Here is an 8,916-nt window from a genome sequence, read left to right as displayed (position 1 = left end):
TAAGCAACATTTAGGGACAAACCGCGATTCTACGACAAAGAGAAACACAACTACATCAATAAGGTAAACAATCTAGTCGTTGCACATGTACCACTGGCTAAATTAGATGCTATAATTTATATTATAATAAAATTCTCTGTTACTAATGTTTCATATTAATATTGATTTTTTTATTGAGAATAAAATTCTCTGTTATAAATGTTTCATATTAATATTGATTTTTTTGTTTTCGAATAAAGACTGTAATAGTTTGTAAATGTAGGAATTAAAAAGTTAATTTTATATTAATTGTACAACTTATTTTTACATTTTTTATTACGATATGTGCAATTTACAATCGGACAAATGATGGTGCAATGAGACTCAATTTGTTCGCACATCACATATGTAACGAAATACATCAGTGCTTGAAGCAGCTTGCTTTCTCATTATTCTTACTGGATAATGAATTTTCGTTTTTGCCAGTAGTGCCATTTCATTATTTATGATAATGCAAAAGTAGTTCTACTCTGTCGCACTTCAAATATATTCTAATGCACAATATTAACAAATTTTGTCGGGATTGAGTTTGAACTAGAGCTGTGCAAAATAATTCGAACCGAACTGTTCGAATTTTTTCGCCTCGTTCGAATGTCGAAAAACCGACATTCGAGTTAGCCTAGTTCGAATGTCGAATATTCGACATTCGAACTAGCCTAGTTTGGATGTCGAATATTCGACATTCGACATTTCGGCGCCCCAAAACCGAACTAAACTCGGTTCGGTTCGAATTTTGCACAGCTCTAGTTTGAACCCATTTTTCCATCTACTGATTGTGATGTTCCACGGCAATTACCATCTGGTTTAAGAGACGAATACGCTTAGTATGGAATGGTTTGTCACGTCTACAAATAAATAAAATGTTAAGTGCTTTCACATATGCGTTTTATAATTTAAATTGAATTTGCTAAACAAATTTCGGAAAGATTGAAAGTTTTTATGATCTGAGCCAATCAAATTGAGCTGGTTCGGAAGTATTTAGCTCTGTGAAGGTGTCATTAAACTTGGTACTTTTACTTTGTTCTCCGTGACTTATTGCAGAGGTGGTTAATTCTTTTTTGTGGTTAGGCACATCTCTTATTATGTTCCCTTTAATTCCTCTTTTTTTATCGAATCAAATAAGACGTTACCCCTAACTTAATTTAGCCCTAACAGGAAAGATTTTTTAGGACATTTTAAATGTTAGTATATGATCATGTACATACTAGGAATATTCTTCTTTCCACTGTCTAATGATTCTCCATAGGACAATCCTGGAGACATCCTGAATATCTGAATACATTTGGGAGGTACTAAAATTATCTAGTTGACCATTACATCATAGGCTCATTTTAGTTAATATTTATTTTATTTTGTACTATTCTGTATTACACTTATGTACTATTCCGTTCTTATAATACCTATTTCATCAGCACAGATGTACTCTTAAGAAATAAAAAACATGTTTAGAGAATTTAATTATACATATTTGCAGACATATTCTCCAAAGGGAATATCTTAGTCGAAACGAGTAACATGAGACACTTTATGTAGTGTGTCTATTTTTTGTAATTCTCCATTTTTTATTTTCATCTGAAATCCTACCTCTTAACTAAACAGTTCTAAATAATACTACTCAGTTGAATGATAATAGCACACTTCAAGGTTACTTTGTGGTGAAGGTGGTAGGTGGTTAACTTTACCATCGGCTTCCACACATGTCCGATTTTCCGAAATTGTTACGTCTCTTCCCAGGATAGAGGATTAGTTCATCAGTCGAGTAGTCGTCTCCGTTATACAAAATTACTACTAGAAAGTGCAAATTCTATTTCGACACTTGTGAATTAATTGAAATAAAGAATAGTAGTAGTTTACCCACCTGTCGGGAAGGTCCTCTAAATACAATAAACGGATCAGTATAAATTGCTCAAAAATTTAGATAGTGAAATTTATCCATAAAACATTAATTGTTACTGTAATCTAAATTTTATTACAATTCTTTAATTGGATTTAAATTTTTTTTATATAGATTAATTTATATCAAATTTAAAAAAATATTTGCCCTTATAAAATTATTATACATTCCTAATTGCCGAAAATGTTGATAATTTTGTCATTAAAACCTTAGCTAATTAGATTTACGATATCTCTGAAGATTATTTATCACGAAGCAAAGACTTTTATTGCTGGAGAGGAGAAGCAGGAATAAGATAGCGACGTGACTGCCGGTAGTTATAGGTCTCGTTCTGCCTCCAACTGGTGAAATGTACTTTCGCGATGGGAAATGCAGGTGCTGCTAAAGCAACGGAAACGTATTTATACGTGCAGAAGGAAATTACCAGCTAGTCAGAACATTTTAAATTAAAATTGTTATATATTTTTTGTTACCGTATAAGCAATTTTATAACATCGATTTGGAATGTTTCTAAAATAAATTACTTTATATAATACATGCAGAAAAAGTCCCACTTCTGGTGCAAGGAAAATGTGCGAGAAAGGGCGTCTTATAGCGAACGATCATATAAATATTTCCGCGCATGCGTATATTGTTCCTAGTCTCTTCATTTCACACTTTTATTTCAGTTTTCATTTAACAGCCAATCAGAAACGTTGTAGTGACTTGTTATTTAAAGTGGCGGAAGCACAACTAAAAATGCGCCATCTGTGAGAAGAAAATCAAATTAGAATGCATGTCGGTAAAAAAGTCTACACGACTCGCGCCATTTTCTGAGAGTTTCTAACCTTCTTGATGAAATCGCTCGCGTGAAAAATTCTGTTTTTATTCTTTTATCATACTTTTTATTGATACGTCTAAGTACGCGACTAGGTTTCGGGGGTCTTTGCCCCCCGACGCGTCCGGTCTCTTGATGTATTAGAAAATGCCGTTCTTTGAAATGTCATAAATTATTATTATTTTGAGTTGGTTTTTTTGTAGTCGGGGGGCTCCGCCCCTGGACCCCGTCGGGGGAGACCCCCTGAACCCCCCGCGACCAGATGAGGATTTATGAGGATTTGATAGTATAACAGTGCAATTGTTTGTGTCCTTCATTGTATATACGTGCAATTTCTTTGACTTTTTATGCATTTATTATATAAAGTAGTATATGACACTCGTTAATTTCCACTGGTATTAAACAGTATTTGCTATTGACATTTTATGAACGAATACATTAAGATATTTGTTTTTAAAGTTTGTATATTATACAAATAAAGACACAGTAATATCTTTTACGACTACTTCTATACTGCTAAAATGATACAACGAAGAGAAAGTTTACTACTTGCCCACAGATGTTGCGCAGACACTAGAAACTTGGTTGTAAAAGCACGATGTATTTACCCACGCTTTTCACTTCTCAACGAAAAATACGACAAACTGAGCCAAGAATAAAATTACCATTAAAAACCGAAATTTATAGGATTTGAAGAATATTCGGTTTTCAATTAAATCAATTATTTCATTAGCCTTAAAGAGTTATGCCTGGATCAAGACCTTTCATCACCCCAAATTCGACAAGATTTTCGAATTCTTCTTTTTTTTATCTAAAAATAATTTTGCAGGCAAAGGAAAAATTGAGAAATTTGTGGCACTTGGAACTCTTTTCCTTGTCACGAAAGATCAGGTTATCCACATTACTTCTTTAAAACTGTCATTGTTACAGTTGTTGAAGAAGAGAAGTTTATCTAAAGCGTTCTCCTATTTATTTTTTTGGTCTATTTCCTCGTCATCGTCAATTAAATTATTGTTCTCCTCTTCATGGTCATCTTGTTTCTTTTTATCGTCATTGTAATATTTGACTAAATTACCGGAATTTTTAAAAATAACTGTTTGCCGTTTGTTCTCCTGGTTGTGGTAACGAAAAGAACCAGTTTTTATTTTAATATGCTTGTCCACTGTGTTAAGGTAAAATTTAGATACTTTAGAATCGGTGATGTTTCAAGAGAATAGGATTTTTTTCTAAATATGACATTAAAGAATATGAACCTTGTAATTTTATTTTCATTTAATATTCTTACTTCTCCATTAATTGCTACTTGAAAATCTCTTAGGATTACAAAACTTAATAAGTACACAGCTTTTTAAAAAAATAAGTTTTAAAATCATTTTCATATTTCCACTGTTCATAACATAATTACCTGTATAAGAAACTTTTTAAGAAATTCCAATATAATCAAAACAGCAATTTAGCTAACGCTTCCATTAAAGTAACGCAGAATCTCTCTTGGTAAGTTATTACAGTTGACGGCAATGCCATTTACCTTTTTAAATCCTAATTACCATATCTTGCACGACTAGCTTTTATGAGTCTATTAACTATGTCCTGTATATATATATATATATATATATATATATATATACTAGGGGGGCTTCGTCCCCCTGCGCGCTTCGCGCGCCAACCCCCTATCTCTATTTTTATATTTATTTTAATTTTTATAAATTTAAAGTAATTTTTTCTTAATATCAATGCATCTTAATAAATTGCATACAATACATGACAAAATACACATAGATTTTGACGTAATGTAACAATCGTTATGGACCTTTTTTATCTATATGTCAAAGATTAGATTAAACTTTGACATATATTTTGACCCATTTTAACCTATAGGTTAAAAAGACGTTAAATTTTAAATAGATTTTGACGTATCATAGATACGTTTATTGTCCTTTATTGTCCCTTTTTGAGTTGTAGTTAAATAAAAGTCAAATTACACATAGATTATGACGTAACTAAATGAGGGAGTAAAAATAAAACGTCAAAATTAGGTCAAAATGATAGGTGTAAGAGCAAACACAATTTTAAAATTACCTTACATTGTTAGGTCAGATGCCAAACTTCATCTCATCATTAAGTCTGCGCGCAGAAATTGTTTGACAAATTTTGACGTCTATGTCAAAGCTGCCCTCAAACTTGACCTAAATTTTGAGGGTAGCGGGAATTCTTTGTCAAATTTTGATGTGTAGGTCAAAACTGCCCTCAAAATTGACCTAAATTTTGAGGGTAGCGGAAATTGTTTGTCAAACTTTCACGTCTAGCTCAAAACTGCCCTCTCAAAATTGACCTAAATTTTGAGGGTAGCGGGAATTCTTTGTCAATTTTTGATGCGTAGGTCAAAACTGCCCTTAAAATTCACCTAAATTTTGAGGGTAGCGGAAATTGTTTGTCAAATTTTGACGTCTAGGTCAAAACTGCCCTCAAAATTGAATTCTTTGTCAAATTTTGACGCCTAGGTCAAAACTGCCCTCAAAATTGACCTACATTAACGTAATGTGAGGCTGTTATTTATCCTCTTTTTGACCTACAGGTCAAAAAATAGGTCAAATTAGACATAGATTTTGACGTAATGTGAGGCCGTTATCCTCTTTTTGACCTATAGGTAAAAAAATTGGTCAATTTTGACATAAGTTTTGACGGCCCCTTTGGGATAGGGCGCCCTTACTGGATCTTGAAACAGCGGCGGCGGCGGCGATATCTTTTTGTAATATAGGTAGATATATATATATATATATATATATATATATATATATATATATATATATATATATATATATATATATATATATATATATATATATATATATATATATATATATATATATATATATATTCATGGTAAGAAAAACTGTTACCTGTACTTTTTAACTTTTCATTGCATTTCTAAAATGAACAACGTTTTAAGATAGAAAAATATAAGTTTAAGAGGTAATACAGAAAGTACGATAAATTAAATTGGTTTTGACAGGCAATGTAAATTTAAGCAACATCTTATACAGTAAGAAAACCTACCAGGTCAGTCATATCGCATGAGTGGGAGTGATACAGACTTATGCGATTCCCATATGTTATGTTAATAGAAACTCTAAACCTGTTTTATGATGTTAATTAAGCTTTTACATAAATGACATAAATTCTCTAGGAAAATAATCCTTCCGAGTTGTCGACTTGGTCCTATAGTGGGTCTCTTAATGCCCACTGTGGTCATCCCAGATTTTGTCTTGACTGTAATTTCGTCTATTCTTAAGATTCACTGCTATAAAGATGAATTTAGTAAATTTGCAAATAGGATTGAAAATAGGTAATTGAGAAGCTAAATCGAAGAACCGTCTCTTCGCTTGGACCGCACGCCAGGTCTTCGATCCAGCTCCTCAATTGTGTTTTAGCCCGGGCTGAAAATAAGATTATATTGAATTGTTATTATTACTTAATACATTCTGGGGGTTTATTACAAAAGGTTCATTATAATAAAATGCCAAAATCATTCTTTACATTTGGCGCTTTCTCACGAAAGATTAGATTATCCACATTAATTTCTTTAAAGCTGTCATTGTCACAGTTGTTGTAGAAGAGTTGTTCTAAAACGTCCTTTACTAATTTTCTTGCATTTTTTGTCTTTGTCCTCGTCATGGTTATGTTCGTCGATTGTTCTCCTAGGTGCTCTCTAAAACTAAGTCAGTGAAATTTGACTGAGAATCAGTGACTCTATTCTCGCGATTTGAATCAGTGAAATTTCACTGAAGATCAGTTAAAAATGATTGAAATTTCATGCATTTTTCACTGATTGGCCAATTAAAAAATAACTGAAATTTATAGTAGTTTTTTAATTGGCGAATCAGTTCAAATTTCCCATGTCTATTCCTAACTAAAAGCGAGTCTCAATTTCCCATATGGTTTGACATAGAATTTTTGTATTTTAATATGCTTGTCCACTGTGTTAATGTCGAATTCGTTGGCTTCTGTTCTCTCAACAACACTGTAACCCAACTATAATCCTGGATCAAGGAGACCTTTCACCACCTCGATTTTGCCAAGATTATGATTTTCCAATTGTTGGTCAATCGGGTCAAAGTTTATCATCAATCTTTGGGATTGTTTAAATTGAAAACGATCGACACCCCAACACTGTCGGTCAGTGCATTTTCTGTTCATCTAGATCCAAGAGTCCACAATAAAAATTATCTTTAATTGAGCCGCAGCGTGCAATAACAACAGCTACGCTCGGGCTGTCTTTCCAAATCCGGTCTATCTACTTCGAAATCGGCGGTGGGTACTAGATTTGGCCAATAGGGAGACTGCATTCGAAGTAGATATTGCGGTTAAGGAAAACAGTCCGAGCATAGCTGTTATTATTGCACGCTGCGGCTGAATTCATTTACCAGGAAATCTCAAATTCATAATATCAGTTTTCAATGTATTCTCTTCACTGTCCTACTCCTGAAGTTTGGATCTCGTACAGTTCTCAATCGTAATTACTCATTACCAGAAATTAAAACCTTATTCCTTCTACTGTAAATTGTAACATCAAAGGTTGGCGATGCCCGACCAAAATGCACAAAATTTTATCCATAAGAAGCCGTCTAATTACCCAGAAGAGGAAATAGTTTCTACAACAGCAAGAAATAATCTTAAGTACAAAGACGTAATGAAATATCCCGCATAATGAATCTCTACGAATTTTCATTTTCCATTGTTTTACAACTTTCTGACTTTTCGAATGGTTATCAACTTTCATTTGAAAGAAAATCTTGCATAAATATTTTTTACCCATAACTTTATCATTCAGTCGTTATTGTCTGTTGTACAATAATTGTTTATTTTATTGCAGATTCAAGCTGGCCATAGGTTTGTTATTAAAAAAAAAGATAACAAAATAAGTACAGATTTACAAAAAAAAATTTGCAAAGTGAGTAAAAGAAAAAAAATTTAATTTCGATTACCAGGACTGTCACGAGGTAGGTATGTATAAGTTGTGAAATGTAAACAAACCAAAAGGTAAACAAACCAAACACATTGAAATCGCACTTTTGTAACAGCCATTTCTCCTACAAAAATGAACATTTTCTTTACAAAAATGGAAAATTAGAGTGTCAAAGTTTCCAATGAAATCATTTTTGACAATGATCAATAAAAAGCAATTAGTAAAATAACTAATTAAAATGACCTGTAAAATGACATTTTTGATGCGTCGCGAAAATAAAAATAAAAAGGGTAAAAACTTCTTCATCGTCCGTGCGGTTGATATAGTCAAACAGTTTAACTTTTCGCGACGTGAACTTTGTTGCTCTCTGCGCATGAGCAGACCGTACTAAGAACGCATTCACAGCACCACACTTCAGTTTGCCATTTCCATAAAGAAAATGTGAATTTATATTTATGTACGAAAATGAGAAGTCGTGGAAAAGTGCTTCACAATAGAGCGAATAGCATTTAACAGCAAATTTTTTAATATTTCCAAAACTATCTTAAAAAACCTTCTACGTTAATTTTGAACGAATTTATCAACATTCAAAGAATTTCATGTTTTTAGTGCCACTTTGGAAAGTGGCCTCTCAATTTTGACCGGTGGTGTAACAAGAACCAAGAAAATGTGAAACTGATTTCATCGTAAGTCGTATTGGATACGCCATTTTAAATTCTTAAAATCTAAAGTCAGATTCTGATTTAGCCACCCATAAAACACCAACCAAGTAACAAGTTTCAATTGAATTCATTCATTTCAAAATATTTTTGGCCGCCATATTGGATCCGCCATTTTGAATTTTTATAAACTAACATCATATTCCTAAACAGCTACCCTAAAAACCCTCGAGTAACAAGTTTCAAGGAAATCCGAACAATTTTTTAAAAATTCCACCATTTTATATCCGTCATTTTGAATCCGCTATTTTAAATTTTTTTATATATCCAACTTTTATGTTACTTTAGTCACTGAATCTAAATCAGCATTCAGAAGAAATAAAAAATTAGTGTTAGATGTATAAATTAAGTAAATTAACATAGAAACCAAATTCTCAAACTTCCCAACCCCACCATGCCTGTTAAAAGAGAACGCGAACTAACTTTGAGGTGGGACTACGTTTTACTCTTTAGATACATCTTAAGGAAGAAAACCTACCAC

This window comes from Leptopilina heterotoma, unplaced genomic scaffold (assembly GCF_015476425.1).
Source record: "Leptopilina heterotoma isolate Lh14 unplaced genomic scaffold, ASM1547642v1 Lhet_185, whole genome shotgun sequence".
Taxonomy (NCBI): domain Eukaryota; kingdom Metazoa; phylum Arthropoda; class Insecta; order Hymenoptera; family Figitidae; genus Leptopilina; species Leptopilina heterotoma.
The sequence above is the reverse complement of the archived record's forward strand: the minus strand, read 5'-3'. Positions refer to the sequence as shown.